Genomic DNA, 17,875 nt, shown 5'->3' with positions numbered 1-17,875 from the left:
GCTTGCATCCCCGGCAGGTGGATTTTTGCGACTGGCATGATTGTTGTCATGAAAATTTGCCCGCTGATCACACAGATATGCCTGGCGATCAGCTTGTCACCCTCCCAGCAGGCGGCATTCACACCTCCCGGTGGGTGGTTTTATGCAATCAGCAGTCTGATCTTGGCGATCGGTGGGCGGCTGGCAGCGCTGACACGGTTTTATGTGATCGTCGGATTTGCGTGATCTGCAGGCGTATCTGTTTCATGGCCAACCCTCCCTAAAAAAGGTCAACAACTTTGGAGTACCATCCCCCCAAAAGCTCAACAACTCTTGGCAACGTTCCCAAAAATTTCAATGTGGGGGGGTGACAAAAAAAAATTCGCATCAGGTACCACCTGACCTTGCTACGCCTCTGTCCTAGAGGCAATTATAATCGGGTGCAAGCAAGGGTTTATGAGGCAGATGTCTCTGTTGTTGAAATCACAGATATTTCCCCCGATTCAGCAAGTGATATATTCATGCATGGAAGGACCTTTCTGCAGTTGTAGCAAATGTTGATGTCGATCTGGCTGTGCATCTGCACTGTCCAAGACTCTTTGAATTTCTTGGGTGTGTAACCATCAGGTGTTACTCTGTGTACATGATAGTCCCCTGAATTGAAAAGTAAAGCATTGTCACACCATAAACGGGGACAGTAGAATCTGTCGTTTTATATATCACCAAGATGTTATTTAAAAACCTACTTCAGCCTGCTAAAACTATGACTAAGACTACCATAAAATGCAACACAAAATATGGCTGCCATTAGAGGCAGCAATTTATTTTTGCCAATGAATGGGGTGAGGGAAGTAAGAGACGAGTTTGATTCAAAATGAATCTCCTAATGACACTAACCTCTCAGTGCACCAAAACTCCATTTACAGAAGGTGCTAACAACCTGAAGGGAAAAGTACCTCGGAGACTTTAACTTGCCTTCCAAAAAGCTGCAGTAGGCTTGATTCAAGCTGACTGAGATGGATTTGTATTGTTATAAAATATTGATTTGGTGTCTTGCGCTCAGCACATTGCAACTGACAGTTCATTTTTACCTACAAGAACCCCCTCCCTTCTTTTTTTTTTTGTTATCCAGTGTGATAGGATGTGGCTTATTTAATATATGAAGAAGAACCATATATTTCAAAAGTGTGAGATACGTGGTTTAATAAGATATCCCTAAGCTATTCAAACATTGTGCATAATTCTATTCCTGATCTATTAGTGTTTACTTATGAACTATTCTAATGGCATACATTATATTTTGGTGTTTATATCATATTACAAGCTAAATCATTGGGTGCATGTTTTTGGGTGCCATGTGAGATTGAGGCCCCAGAAAAAGAAATTTGGGGGGGCAATACTGTGGCACCCCAAATGGCCACCATGCTCTCCTGTGCAAAAACGGAATATCCCTGTGCCATGCCATGAGAAACAGAAAGAAAAATGGAAGATATATCACAATGCTGAGATTCTATCACCAGCCTGGGAAATCAAATGGAGAACACCACCTGCAATACTAGAAAAGTCAACTTCCCAAATTCCACAGAAGCAATTGGATTTGCATGTGCGAAACTGTTTAAGATGAGAGTCCACAGTTGCTACTTGTACAAAAATACTGGTGGTAGCGTTCGCCTAAGTGCAAATATGAAATCTGTCAAGCATCATTTATAGCAACATGAGTTGCTCTCAATGAAACTAATACAGTAGCAAAGGTTATTTAATACTCCACTTTCCCCTTAAAGAGTGCAGGTTAGTTTATGTTTGTTGCCCAGTGATCCACTCAGGCAGTTTACAGGATTTTCAGATTAGTAGATTGTATTATAGTAGTTAACGTTTGGAAATAACGTGGCCATAAATAATAATATTTCATTTCCATTTCTATCCACCTTCTCAAAATACATCTATCACATAGCTAATGTGCTTCTGCTCTGGTGCTCCGTGTGTCCTCTGATGGAGACTTCTGAAAGCAGGTTTCCTTGTCCAGTTCACTGTCAAGAATAGCTCCATAGACACATTGCTTCGCATGTGCTGAGCTGTCCCTCCACTGAAAAGCCACAGGCTTTTCCCATGGAAATAGCAGAGTAGCTGCAGCAAAACTGGATGTTGAATCTTTTAGGCAGCTGCGTACCTCTGTTCCCTTCAAGGCACTCAATATTTCATTTGCATTATCACCAGGTTTGCTTCAACAATGGTTGGCATTCACTACTAGCTGCTTTTTTAAAAAAATTATGAAGATTTTCTCCCCCCACTTCCATTGTATAAAATAGGCAGAGCCAACTTGCGTGGTTAAGTACAGATTGTCTGTCTTAGATCCACAAGGTGCAAAATGCACTTTAGCCAACATAAAACAAACGGTTTTGCAGATAAAAGGCAGTGTCTGTGCAGTAAATGCAGAAAGGTGAATGTCAACTCCCTGCTTCCAGAAGAACTGTGATTTCAATATGAACCCTTCCATTTCTGCATCAGTTCAAGTGACTTCAGTGTTGGCACTATTTATAGAATACTGCTTTACAGTTCTATTAGCATATTTCCCCCCTCTAAGGATCTACGTGACTAACCCAAGCAAAAGACTCGCCTGTTTGAGTCTGTACAAAAAGGTCTGTGTGAAACCAGCCATTCTTGAGAGGAGTTTTATAGCTCACTGGAAACAACTGCCAGCTTCCAACGTGACAAGAGTAAATCTCAAGAGTATGCCTGTGAGTTTCTACAAATATAATGGGGGAAGAGTTTCACTAGTACTGCTTAGTTAAATAGTGCTATGGATCAACCTGGGGCCCCTGCAAACACCCTCTTCGTAGTGCATTCCTGATGCTTTGTGCTTATGATGGTATAGGGGTGGTTATACACAGCCACACTATTTGTGCCAGCAAAAGTTTCAGAGTGCACATCCTGCTTTGTTTTCAATCACTACATGTCCTGTAGCTTCCTTCTTAAGTCCTGTAACTTTTCATATCAGAAACATTCCAGGGGTGGTGGTGGTGGTTTGCCCTGCCTTTGTTGAGCTATAGTGCAAGAGTGCCCCACCAGATGGCAAAAATGCAATAACAAGGTAGTTATTGTTGCAGAGCAACTAATAAAGTGGAATGAGGTGTGGATGGTTCAGTATATACCCACCACTAATGCACTGTTAGGGACACGGGTGGCGCTGTGGGTTAAACCACAGAGCCTAGGGCTTGCCAATCAGAAGGCCGGTGGTTTGAATCCCCGCGACGGGGTGAGCTCCCATTGCTCAGTCCCTGCTCTTGCCAACCTAGCAGTTCGAAAGCATGTCAAAGTGCAAGTAGATAAATAGGTATCGCTCCAGCAGGAAGGTAAACAGCATTTCCGTGTGCTGCTCTGGTTCGCCAGAAGCAGCTTAGTCATGCTGGCCACATGACCCAGAAGCTGTACGCCGGCTCCCTCGGCCGATAAAGTGAGATGAGTGCCGCAGCCCCAGAGTCTTCCACGACTGGACCTAATGGTCAGGGGTCCCTTTACCTTTAATGCACTATTATTGCATCATTGACATGTTGCAAAATAGACTCAGGACTCAGCTATACAGCTGCAAATAAAACAGTTTAAGTGCATTGTAAAGTGCATTATACAAATGCGACACTAGATGGTGATGGCGAGCTATGTCAAATTCAATATATTTTTTTAAACTTTTTTTAAAAGCATTTTTACAGCATTTTTAATATGTGTTTAGATTCCATCTCAGAGCCTGAGCCTCTGCAGACTGTCATCCTCATCAGTGCTTGAGCTGGCTCCTGGCACTCAAATCCCCCTTACCATGTTTTTAGGATGGTGTACAGGGAATGTGTCAGGAGTCGTCATGAGCAGCATATGAAGATGCAAAGTTGTTGTCAATGGGGAGAGGGAGGGAGGTCAGTTGGGGACACTGGGTGGACTACCCACTGAAGAAAAGATTCTCTTTCCATTACTGATGCACTGTAAATCTGCAGTTGGAGCAAACACTTGCAAAAGTTTTCATTTTAGTTGCTTGTAAATGTTGACATTTTTAATTGTTAAATTGCTTTGTGATATTGTGAACTGATCAGATAAATAAATAAAAATTGGTCGCTGAAATACACGGGAGTTAGATGTGAGAAATTGTGTAGGACACCCTACCCAGAACTAGCAGCCTCCATATCATCTGGACTGCAACTTCCATCATTCTTGACCATTGGCCATACTGGTTGTGGCTGATAGAAGTTATAGCTCGAAAGGTTTCCAAGGGCACTAGATTGGGGCCGGCTGGTGTAGGATCTGCATTCTTATTTCCAGGTTTTCCAGAAAATTGGAAATGATTCAGCATAATTAACGTCAGAATTATAGATGAGTATAAATGCTTATCACATTGAGAAATGTATAGTTGGCAAGTAAGTGTGTAAACCCAAGGATTATGTGCTACTGCCAGAGTGGTATTGCAATTTCTGGCCAGGGCCAACTGAAGATGATGTGATGATGCAACAATGTATGTTGACTCTATTGTTTCATCAGGATATAAATAATCCTTGCAATATAAATAAGGTGAGGGGGAAACTCAACTGGGATGCCATTTTGTTAATGTGTTGTTCTGTCTCAACATTCAGATTAAAAAGGAAACATAATCTAGTTTCTGTGTGTCGTCGGTTACCTTAATAAATTTAAAATTAACTCACAGTACAGTCTAAAATTGCTCTGGAACATGCAGGTATATGCAATACTCACCACCAATTGATCATGCTAGGGCAGCTGCAAGCACCTTAGCTTTGTCCCCTGGGAAGACTAATTTCTACCGATCTATGTCTCTTACTGCCTTCCAGATGGTAGCAGGTTTCTTAACAAGCTTTCTAATCTTCCCCCTTTCCCTTTGGGAATTCATTTCAACCTTATCTTGTCACATCTGGTTTTCTCCAAGCTGGTGATTTGCATTAGACATGTCAGATACTGCTTCTCCAAGATTTCACCAACCATCAAGGTCTGTTTCAAATCAAATATGTTCATCTAAGGACAGTTTGCTTGTGCATCACATACCATTCATACATTGGGAGTTGGTCAATTCATGCAAGAGCAACTTCAGTTACACTGAAATGAAAAAACATAAGCATCTTTGTTTTATCCTGATAGTCCATTAATGTGCTTCACCGAGGCTCTGTGTGGCCTCTGGAGTCTTTTGATTCTGTAAGGTGCAGCTTTTCCTGGCCGCCTGCTCACCTCCGTTATGGGGCCTAAAATGAATTAAAGGGATTCCCAAGGGAAGAAGAGCTGATGCAATCATGTGTGGGGATGACAGAAACCTGGAGTCTCTGCCACAGATTTTCTGAAGGTTCTGGACCCAGTCCTTTAAGCTAACAGCTTCATAGCATAGCTAGGTCAAGCATTCAGTGACTACAGAACCAAAACGGACATACTAGAAACCTACCATCAAATATTTTGCCGTCCCCCCCCCCAGATATAACTATCAGCCTTCTTTACACCTGCAGGTTTTAGCTTACACATCTCATTTTTTTCCTTTCTCAGACTCACAGAACCATAAAGTTGGAAGGGATCTTTGAAGTCATCTAGTTCAACCCAGTGCCCAGTGCAGAATTTGCAATGCTGGATGCAACTAGAGTGGGGGTTCCCAATTAGTGGTCCCCAGACCCCAGAAGATTCTTGTAACCCACCCAGGGGGTCCATGGCACAAACCCATCAACTGTCCAGGACATCCTGCTTTGGGTGGCTGTGCTCACGTGAGAATGCAGCACCTCAAAATACATGAGATTGTGGATGGATGTGTGTCTCATGTGAGATTACAGCACCCAAAGGCACAAGTTTTGGGGCACTGTGCTCTTGCACGGGTCATGTGACTCACACGGGAGCATAGCCCAGGTTTGCACTGGACATGTTGGAAGGTGTGGTGGCACCATTCACATTACAAAACCTACCACAGAGATATCAACATTTTCAAAAATGGGGGGTCATGGCTTGGCTTTTGAGAAAGGGTGGTGGTGGTTGCAGTACTTAGCTAATTGGGAACCACCGAATGAGAGTGAAGTGTAGGTAGATTCCCACAAAGCAAGACACAGTGAAGAACCACTGTTGAACTAACAGAACTGGACAACAGGGACAAAGCAACTGGTTATATACATTTCTGAAGGCAGGGACCACTCCCACTCTCAATGTGATTGGCTATCTAAACTCCCAAGCTGCGAATCATAACTCAGAGTTTAAGGGCCAATGGCAGTGGCCCAAATCCTGAAATGTTCTGTGATTGGATATCATGTATCGAATCAGAACACAGGGGCTCAGATTCCTTAGTCCAGACTCAAGCTCAGGCAAACACAGACCACTGAATACATAACAGAGAGCATCCCTGAAAGGTAGCCAGCCCAAACCTGCCTGCCTCCTTTCATCTGGTTGAGGAAGTTGTGGACCTGGTCGACAGCTGCCTCCTCCTCAGTCTCAATGTTGCCAGTGTGGAACTTAGCAGGGGAAGGATGGGGAATAAATAAGAATGTGTTGGTTTTGCCTGTCATTGGCTCTGCTCCATCTACTGTTGGCTTCTCTGGCTTCTGCCCTACCAATCCCAATGGTCCCCAGTCACTGCTGCCGCGGGCAACACTGTCCTCTGTCCCTCTTTCTTTCTTTCCTTCCCTCCATCGTCTGATGTCCTCTGGCATCTCTGCCTCCCAAAGGCTTGCACAGCTGTTTGTTGCTGCAGCCCTGTCTGCAAGTTCCTTAAGCAAATGGTGCCTCTGGGGTTGGCCAGGGGGTGCTGGTTGCCAGGAGCTGAGGTGGTTCAGGGACCAGGGGTGGCTGCGGCGGCTGCCTGGAGGACTCCTAAGGAGAGGGGAGAGGAGGCTGAGGGAGCACTCCACAAAGGAGGGTGTTTGAAAAAGGGTGAGAGGCTGCCAGCTTGGCAGGCAAGGGGTGACATAACTGGGCTTCTGAGCCCCACAGGGGTGCTGCAGAAAGAATGTAGCTGGTCAAGGGAGTCATGGACTCCAAAAGGTTGAAAACCTCTGCCATATGCAAAAAGCTGTTTACATACATAGATCACTTGCTGGATCAGGTATCAGGGGTGTTAAGTTATGGGCGAACATATCAGACGACACAGCAATTCTCCCAAAGCAGCTCTTTATTTGTAAGCTGGAACAGAACTGAACTGAGGAGCTCAGTCAGCCTGCTTATATAGAGCTCCACTAGAATGCAACAGTAACCATTTTCTGTAACTAGCCAATCACTGAACGCCACTTTCGATCCTTCATTTGCATAACTATCTACAGTATCCCCCTGCTGGCCCAGGGTGAGAACTTCAGTACATAACAGGGGGCCTAAGCTGAACTCCTTTCCAAATGCACAGCCAGGTTCAAATGTGACCTATCCTGCACTGCTTTCAGTGGGATGCACATTGGGGTTTGCAAATGCTGCTTGAAAGCCAGTGACCTCTAATACTGACATTCATAAACAATATGACGGTAGCACACATTTGCAGTCTTCGGCTGATTTTCTTTGTTTTGTGGGAGAGCCTAGACTGACTCAGCTATGAAGATTTCCTAGAATACATCAGAGTTGCATGTCTTGCGGAATCCATGCCCTACCTCTAGCTGGGCATCCTGCACACCCCCACACAGGGCACACACTTTACTAAGCGAGGGAATGATAATATGCTCCAGCAGCAATGAATTCCTTAAAGCCACCAACAGAATTCAAAGGCCTTTGGCTTTGATGCTCCGGGCATAGAGGAATTTCCAAAGCTTTTGGAACTGGACTCTAAAGCAAGGGCCACAAGCCAAGGCTCTTTGCATTGTGCAGGTTTTTATTATGGGTGGCTTCAGAAGTTCTCAATGGGAGAGATGTGGCTGTTTTTAGAACTGAGGGCTGAATAGGTTTATTGTGGCCTTAAAATGTCTACAGTAATTAGCTACACCCAGGTCAGTGCATCAGCACAAAGAATTCTGGGTCTGTACTCAGCCCTTGAGAAGAGTTCAAATGGGTGGATGCAGATGTGTTCACACCATACATTTAAAGTAAAATACAGTTTAAGTGTTAAGGGTGTTGCGAATTACAGCTCTGTGATTAGTAAACTACAATTCCCCAGGAATCTTGACAGGAGGCTTAAAATGTACTTAAAATATATGGTGTGTATGCAGCATTTCACTTATGTAATGCTTATGAATTGCTTTGCAGTTTTATTTTGTTTGATTTCAGACCAACCTTGTTGTACAGCTCAATGTTGCTGTTATCTTTTGGATGGAGCACTGAAATAGCGAAATGGTGACTTGACTAAGCTCACCCTGCAATTTCTTTGCAAAGCGATGATCTGAACTCAGAACTCCCAACATTCTGTTAAGCTGAACTGCAGCATTTTGTATAGAAACCCAGAAACTTTCCACTACTAGCCTTTCTCGGTTTAGCTCCGTGTACAATTCAATTAATCTAGAATACCTAGTTTCAGCAAAGCTACATTTTCTGAAATCCCCAAACTCTAATTGAATTAGTCTGGGTTAGTTGTCTCCTGGTTTTATAGATACGGCGCCTGGGGTTTTGCAGTCCACTTGACTTCCTGTTGCTGACATTTGCACGAAGAAGGATTATTCAGTTCTGAAATTAATGTCATGAGAAACCAAATTGGTAATTAAATTACTTTTGAATTATGGGGAATGCTTTGCTCTGCTAGTATTTTCTGTGTCATATGCTTTGATAAAGGGCCAGTATTTTAAATACAGAAACACACACACACACACACACACCCCATTTATAGGGCAGCCGCTCCAACCCTAGAGGGCAGAGGTGTCGTCAGCCCCCTCAATATTCTTTAGCAGGAGGCTCAGCCCCTCCAAAATTGAGGGGGCAGAGGAGGCCGAACTGCTGAGCTGAGCGTGGCACAGCATCAAAGGTAGGTTCCTCCTGAGCATGAGAGAGGAGGAGCCACAGCCACTGAAGCTGGGCAAGGCTTCTTCCTGACAATGCACCTCCTCCTGATGACACACACAACACGGTGCTTCCCCCCCCCCCATCTTTGGCTCAAGGCAGCACCTCTGTTATAGAGTGCACTTCTATACACACTTACCTGGGATCCATTAAACTCAATGGGACTGAGTAGACAGGCATAGAATTCATAGCTGTCAACTTACAGATTTGAAAATAAGGGACCAGCAGCCTTGAAAATAAGGGACCAGCAGCCAAAATAAGGGATTTTAGTCAACCAACTACCGAGCCAAAGGCAGAAAGCTCAGCCAGCCCAGCAGCCAAACGAAGCCTCAAGTGATGGTTCCCACAGCGCAGCAACCCGGCAAAGGGGATGCAGCAAGGAAAACCACTGTCACCTCTCCGCTGGGAAGCGCTGAGCAAAGGCGAGTCCCCAGGCAACGTGGTCGATTTGATCGGCACAAAGCATGCAAGCTCCACCCCCCATTCGTTCTTTATTGGGTGAGCAATGCAGCCAAGCAACACAGTTGGAACCTCCCTCCTCCCTGGCTGGCAGGGAGGGAGGGAGAGGAGCTGCTTCCTTTGAAACCCGGGAAATTTAAGAGACATCATCAATAAGGGACAGCAGCGGGACACGGCGCTGGGATAAGGGAGTTTCCCGCCAAATAAGGGACGGTTGACAGCTATCATAGAATTGGGCTGTGGATGATGAAGAAAGAAAAACTTACCTCCCTTCCACAGCCTCACCCTTTGAGCTGTTTATTTTAAAATATTTATAAGCCTCTTTTCTGATCAAAGCTTACAACCAACAAAAACTACATGCATTTTTTTTTAAAAATCCCTTGGTGAGTGGTTCATTGGTATCCCTCTAAATGAACATTACAAGGAAAGACCAAACCATACCCCTTGGCACACATGGTGCTTTTGCATCCTCTCAGCAGAATAGTTAGCATGTACTGAAGGCGGAGTAGTAGGTTAGATGAGAAAAATGTTGCTGGAGAGGCGTGAGAGGAGCCAGGTTTTGTTTGTCTTGCATCGCGGCCTCTTATCTGAATCTGTGCAAAATGTACAGAGGTTGTGTGTGTGTGTTTGATAGGATCCTCCATATTTTCAAGACTGCTGGCAACCACAGCCCCCAAACATTTCAATCACCTCAAGACACTCAGCTGTGTGATTATTTTAGGGCTATGGTTCAAAGACTCCGAAAGCACTGTCCAGTTCTGGAAGACATTCTCAGTTTATTCGCTTCTGACTTTCAATCTTTCCTCAACCAATGCTGATTAATCTTGTGAGAAAGGAAACTGTGCTGATGCCAAGGACTGTCTGATGACTTTGACTAAGAATAGTGTCAGGCACAATAGCGATCTCAGTCTCAGGAGCAGTTTGGGCTCAGGGCATGTCTGGCTTTGGGGCAGAACTGAGACCGGACAGGATTCAAGGGCTGAGGAACCTTGGACCGGGCAGACATGATTGGAGGCAGATAGTGCAAGCAGAAAGTGAGGCCGTAGCTTAACACCAATGGAAGGTTACCACAATGGATGATGAAAAGTCTTTCTCTTGACTCCTTGTCTTCCAAAGTACTGCAATTTGGAATCTGGTTCTAGGCAGTAAACGACACAGAACCTGTGACCTTCCAGATATTGTTGGATTCCAGCTTCCATCAGCCGCAGCCAGCATTACCCAGTAGCTTTTGCAGAGGTGTCTAGGGATGCATTTACTAGCTCAGTTGGTAGAGCTCAAGGCTCTTAACCTCAGGGTTGTGAGTTTGAGCCCCATGTTGGGTGAAAGATTCCTGCATTGCAGGGCGTTGGATGACCCTCACGATCCCTTCCAACTGTACAAATCTGTGTTTCTATGATTCTATGATTATCATTGGTCAGGGATGATGGGAGTTGTAGTCCAGCAACATCACGGGGTGGTAACATATCTAAAGGTAAAGCCAATCATTTCATCTCCGGCTGCTGTTTTTGGCAAGAGGTGGCGGTGGTGATGATGAGGGCTGAGGCTACATAGATGTCAGTTCATTTACATTCATGCAGGTTTTCAGCTCTGAAAGAAATCAACGCTGTCATCCTAGGAACAATCCTATTCCACTCCTGAGATTTCTTTACCACTGAATCTCAGTGCATTGTAGGAGGAAAAAGAAACATGCCTCTTATCCTAGGCTCTGTTCTCTAAGGACGCTGCGTTACATCATAAGCTTCTTCATATTTTTAAAGGCTTGCTTCTGTTCCACTGATCAGATGAATATCTGTGTCGAACTTGCATTTCAGCTTCCCAAAAGTTGGCCTCCTTTAATCCTGGATTAGTGGCTTGATCACAGGAGAACTCTTCCCTTCCCATACTAGAAAGCTCTGCCACTTACCGCATGTGTGAATTTCACTCCTGTACAATGTATAATTTTCACTAATTGTTTTTGCTCTGATTTTTAGACTGTCTTGAAAGGATCTTTGTTTACAGTGATAGCAGAGGGTAATATTTCCAGTACCGGTAACCATGGCAATGAATAATTCTATTCTCAGATTCAGTGCCAGCTGCTGTCGTGTCTTGATGGTAACGCTCAGCTTGTTAATGAGAGACTTTACATGTACTGGAGAGGAAGATTTACACTCGTCCAAGAATGAGCTTTCTGAAAAGCACACTCTTTTCCTTTCAATTTCTAAAAAAAAGAGACATTGATTCTACAACTATTTTTCATTCATAAAAGCACTTTTTATTTAAAATAAAAATAATAATAAAAGAGAATTCTAAGACCCTGGGCAGTAATTTCATCATACAACGACAGATTTACATTTTAAAACCCATGCACTTTCCCCCTTCCCCCCAAGTGAAAGGAAGAACATGTTATGCGCGCCTTGGTATAGGGCAGAGATTTGATTCAGTACACATTTAAAGCAGAATGGGGAAAAAATTACAATTTCTAAAACAACATGAGAACCGAAGCGCAGCCATCCTTCAAAATTTGCTCTTATTTTCTATTCTCCAACCAAACAGTGTTTGCAAAAGTATATATTAGGAAAAGCGACTTGCAAAAATGTGTAATTAGTCAAAACTACATACAAAAATGTGTTTCTTGCAAAAATTTTGCCCTAAAATGCTAATGAATTTTCAGGAGTTTTTTAAAACAAAACATGAACACACACACAAATTACTGCAGAAATGCGGAGAAGTGAATTTAAGACTGGAGAAAACAGAAACTGATAGAAACAAAACGGACACATCCTTCAATCCCTATTTGCATCACATACCTCTGTATTTAGAAGTAAGCGGCATTATGCTCAACTACCTCGTGAGCACAAATAGCTGTTGAATAACCCACCCCACCCTCTGCAAAGCAGGCACTGGACCCAAAAGATCCAAGGCTCAGGCCATCCGCTAATGATGTCCCTGTTCTTTTTGAACACAAAATATGCAGCAAAGTATAGCATGGAAATATAGGCTGTAAAACCTTTAAGATACGCCTTTCCAAGTGAGTACCAAAATTGTCTCCTTTAAAAGTTCCTTCCAAAGTTTCCTTCTACCCCCAGCACAGGAAAAGACCACATGCCTGGCAAGTTAAAAAATGATTTACTTACAAACTCTCCAAAAGTCAGATTCATATGCTTTTCCATACATCAGTCAAAAAAGTTGCACAGGCAATAAAATGTAACTTAGTTACAAAGTGCTAAAAGTTCCTAAACTGATGGTATAGGAACATGAAAAAGGCTGGTGAAAGTTATGCGACTGAGCTGGAACAACCAGCTCAGACCTCCTCACACGCTGAATTCACAGGTAGACTGGGGGGGGGGGAGAGCAAAGACTTGATTAACTATTTCCTCCCAAATAAGGAGAAATGGCATAGCTAATTCTGTCAGCACAGCTTACTCTATGGTCTAAAACCCTTCATGCATTATCTAGACTTAAGCATGTTGGTTATATGTGATTGGTTATCCCACAAAATCTCCTCATGGTAATTCTTCTGGCTCAAAAGCAAGTCAGAGTCAAACTAGATGATAACTTGGAGTTATAAAAGAGTAAAAGAGTATTGGGAAATGATCCATAATAAATTGAAAAAAAATGTTTTAAAGTACATTCCCAAAAAACCTGGAGTCCTTTCTGTTGGGGATAATTCAGACTGAAATTCCCAGGTATCAAAAAAGGTTATTTATGTATGCTACTACAGCAGCCCGTGTTTTGTTAGCCCAAAAATGGAAAACAAGCGAGGTCCCAACCAAAGAAGAATGGCAACCCAAGTTGACAGAATATGTGCAGCTTGCAGACTTAACATATAGAATAAGAGAGCAAGAAGAAGATTAGAGAAGATTGGAAAACGTTTATTGAATATATGGGAAATAACTGTGTGCATCTGAAAACACTGGCAGCATTAAGATAAATTCAACAGTGTAAATAAGTTTTGATGGATGTAATAATGGAATACTGAATGGTTTAGTTTATGAAAAATATGCAGGGGTTTTTGTTATGCAAGATGAACCATGGAAAGAGAAGAAGGGAAGTCATTGATATTTTAAGGATGTAAAAATGAGTATGTGTGGCCCCAACCCCACACGTGTCAATACATCACAGAAGAGAGACTTAGAGGGAAAGGTTAGGAGGCTGAATCTGTAGAAGGTTCTAGAGATGAGAATTCAGCCCTAGGATTGAAAAGGGTTCCCTGCTCCTGGCCTAGTAGGGCAAAGCCCTTCAAATTTGTTTGGAGGTGATGAGGACTTGCAGGTGAGAATCTGCAGGCTGGGAGAGGTTTGAACATCTCCTGCCCACCAGTCTACTCTGAAAACGCCCCCACCACAAACCCTTGCATTAATGTCACAAAGGTGAATGGAGTTGGTGACCCTCAGAATGGCTTAATTCAGCCATGAACCAGCTCTTTGGAGCTGCAACTCTCAAGTTTATAAAGAGTGAGACTTATCCTTAAGGTACTCATCTTGCCTACGATTCGTCCAGCAGTAGAGTTTGCCGGCAGAATATATGCCGGTGATCAGACTCCAATTGCCTTGCACCCATTTCTGTAATGAAAACATCTTGGGAGGAGGGGCTATTTTTAGCACCATGCTCTCAATGCAAAACTCTGCCTAGAATTCTTAAAAATGTATTTATGTAGCATGACAGCAACGCTTTTAGGAACAGGGAGTAATATGGAATGCTTTTGCAAAGGTAGCAAGCATGCAGGGAGTTGATGCTGACATCCAGTTCCTTACTCAGCCACTAATGGAAGCTGGAGCAGAATTAATTGTGATGTAGAGTTAGGCCAATCCTCTCCTAGTTAAAAGATATTTTCATTTTTCATTTGGGTTTGCAATTCTATCATAAGCTATTTATAGCACACCCCTGTTTCAGGGCAACACTGCTCATGCGTCTCCTCCACCCTCTGCCCAATGAAATGAAGGCAAGCAAGGAATGCTCCATCTGTGCCTTGCAGAAGGACCTCATCCATTATCTGCAACAGTGCTCTGATTCCCCCCCTTTTTTTAATCACTGAAGAAATGGGTTTAAATATTTTACAAGATTGACATAATAAATAATTGAACACTAGTTAAGAATAAGTGTAACTCTTGGTGTCTGGCTTCTGTGCCTTTTTTCCTCTTCTCTGCTTACCACCTGGGAAAACGTTTATATTTGTCCTAATAAATACAAGGTGGTATTCAACTGTGTTTTTACTCGGAGTACATCTATTGAAATTAATGCACCTAACTTAGTCACGGCCATACATTTCATTAGGTCTACTCAGAGAAAAACTTAGTTGAATACTACCCATTTCTGACTGCTGCTGTAAATCACCTCCCTGCACTCTAGTCTGAGGATGCTTCAAGTACATGAGACCCCATAGGTAAAGGTACCCCTGACTGTTAGGTGCAGTTGCGGACAACCCTGGGGTTGCATGCTCATCTCGCTCTATAGGCCGAGGGAGCTGGTGTTTGTCCACAGACATCTTCTGGGTCATGTGGCCAGCATGACTAAGCCGCTTCTGATGAACCAGAGCAGCGCAGGGAAACGCCGTTTACCTTCCTGCCGGAACGGTACCTATTTATCTACTTGCACTTTGCTGTGCTTTCGATCTGCTAGGTGGGCAGGAGCTGGGACTGAACAACGGGAGCTCACCCCTTCGCGGGGATTTGAACCGCCAACCTTCTGATCGGCAAGCCCTAGGCTCTGTGGTTTAGACCACAGTGCCACCCATGTCCCATATGAGATGCCTGTCAGCATCGCCCTAGAGCCAGTGCGCCAACTGGACTCATGCACCTCAACCCCGACGGGGCTAGGCGAGCTGGGTAGCACCGCCAGAGACCTCCTTTTCCCACAGGAACAGGTCACAGTGCTGTGGACTCACAGCTTAGTGCTGAGAGCACCGGATTCACTGTCTCAATAATACAGTCGTTGCGCAGCAGAGTTTTGCAGAGTCTTGCAGAGTATAAACCACTCGGAGAGCAGCTCTGTAAAATATCTTCCTTTTATTCTATAACTACAACTATGATACAAAGCTATATACAGAGCTGAATATTCTAAGCATAAATCAATGCTACACTGAGAGTCTGCAGCTGCTCTTAGCAGCAATCTTATCTCTAGGATCTCTAACACTCTCACTCTCTCCGATACACTGACTGACTGACTCTCTCTCTCACACACACACAGATATGTTGCTGGGCAGAATAAGTAGATAGGCAGGACACGCCTCCTTCTCTCTGGAGAGTCAGCAGAGACCATCAGGAGATGATCAGGAGATTCTTGTGTATGGGAGGGGTGAAATCTCCTCATCCTCCCCCATTTCATCCGACCATTTCAAGAATCTTTAACATAACTGCAATTTGCACATACACTCCAAAAGTTGTTCTCTGCTTACAACCTTGGTTAACATATCTGCAGGTATCTCTCTCCCGGCATATAAAACACTTTTACAATACCATTGAATAAGCAGCTTCTGGAAAAATCTTCACACACATTTCTTCCTTTCAAATACAAATTGACATTTCTAATTAGATTTGAACAAACCATTTTTCAGAACTCAAATACACGCTTTCCTTCAAATATCAGGTAAGGAAATAAATAAAGCGTTTTGTGCTACTACTCTCAGCACACTTCATGCTAGGTTTGAAAACCCCACCAGAGTTGCTCGTGACCGCAGTCTTTGCAAACTCTTCAGAAAACCTTTTCGGTGGTACACCCTTGGTTGTTCTCTCGGACCTGCGCAGAACTCTTTGATCCTCTTGTTCTGGTGCTTCCTCCTCTTTGGGAGAATGGGGAGCTAAAGTATATGAAGCTGCTAAGTCTGAGTCAGCGTCAGACTCACCTGAGGCTTTTGGGCTCTGATAATCTGTGCCATCATCTGGAACTACATTGGCATCAGGATTATCATCACCAACAACACTTGCCTCCCTCTTAACTTTCTTTGCCCCTTTTGCACCATCATCACAAATGGGATGGCACTGAAAAACGCCAACTCTGTCCCATTGTGGATTGTCATCAATACTCCTGGTCAGCCTTATGGTTTTCGTGTCTGTGATCAGAACACGATAAGACCCTTTCTCATATCCTAGGAAAACACCATGTTCTCCACGCTTGCTCAGTTTGTCACCCTGCGAGGTGTGCACCCAAACCTCCGAACCAAAATTTTTAAAATGCTTTACACATGGCTTTCTTCCGTGAAGCATCTCATATGGGGTGCAATTTACACTAGACTGGTATCTCCTGTTATACACATGACAGAAAAACGAAAGAGCTTCAGCCCAAAAAGGATTGGGCAGCCCTGAATCATGTAACAGCGTTCTGATTCCTTGCTGCAGAGTCTGGTTTACTCTCTCACATAAACCATTCTGCCAGGGTGATCTGGGCGTGGCTGTCCTATGCTCAATGCCCTGTTCAGAAAGAAAACTCTCAAACTCTTCTGAACAAAACTCTCCACCCTTGTCTGTGAAAAGAAAACGTACATTCTCATTATGTACATTTCTGAGCCATTTACAAAACTGGCGAAACTTGGTAAAGGCTTCAGCCTTTTTCTGCAGCATATAGACCCAAACATATTTCGAATAGGAGTCTATCAGAACCATGAAAAACCTTGAATTGCCTCTAGAGAGCGCTAGAGGCCCCACTAAGTCTGCATGAATGACTTCATATGGTTTCTTGGCCTCTCTCCCAGACTCTGTACCTTTGGGAGCTTGCCTTGCCTTACTCTCTGCACAAGAAACACATTTCATGTGGTAGGGACATTCTTTCAACTTCATACCCTGAACCATATCAGGCATTTTTGCCACAGCCTGGAAATTCAGATGACCATAAATACGGTGGTAATAATGAATACATTGGTCATGCAACTTCTCATTCTTATCTACAGTTAAATTGCAACACTCTTTCTCAGTTGCTTCTGCAGTGCCTGTACCTGAAACAAAAGGCAATTGGTACAAACCATTTACACATTTTGCATACAGAATGAGCTTGCCATCTCTAAGAATTTCACAGCGAGATTTAGCAAACACCACCTTAAACCCTTGACGATCAAGCTGGGAAACACTCAACAAATTGTCCTGAATATCAGGCGCATACAGGACATTCTTAATAGTTGCATTCAGGCTCTTTAAGAACACAGTTCCCTGAGCCATACTCGTGAGAACTGTCCCATCTGCTTGATGAATTTCTTTCTCTTGCTTCTCAAGCTGAACAAAGAGATTCTTATCTTTGGCCACGTGGTTTGAACAGCCAGAGTCGACCACGAAGAAACTCCGCCCACGTTGACTGGAACAGCGAGAGATCAAGGCCTTTGAAGTAGCAGGTGCATGGGGATTTCGTCCTCCTCCCCCTCTGCCTCTGAAGTTTCCCTTCTTCTTTGAAGACTTCTTACACTGGAAACTCAAATGGCCTTGTGCTCCACACGAAAAGCACCGCTTCAATTTCAAAGCTTTAACAGCAGCAGTTTCACTTTCACTTTCCCCTGCTGAAGACTCAGGCACATTTTCAAGCATATTTTTAACAGCACAGTCCCGGCTTTCTTTAACAG

General features: G+C 43.7%; 1 long non-coding RNA gene across 1 annotated transcript in view; it reads right to left on the bottom strand.

Moving 5' to 3' along the window:
• Nucleotides 1-17,875, bottom strand: part of LOC308476573 — an 86,025-nt gene that overhangs the window by 23,182 nt on the left and 44,968 nt on the right. The gene's annotated exons all lie outside the window — the stretch shown is intronic.

The sequence above is a fragment of the Podarcis pityusensis genome, assembly GCF_964106645.2.
Source record: "Podarcis pityusensis genome assembly, chromosome: 4".
NCBI lineage: Eukaryota > Metazoa > Chordata > Lepidosauria > Squamata > Lacertidae > Podarcis > Podarcis pityusensis.
The sequence above is the reverse complement of the archived record's forward strand: the minus strand, read 5'-3'. Positions and strand labels throughout refer to the sequence as shown.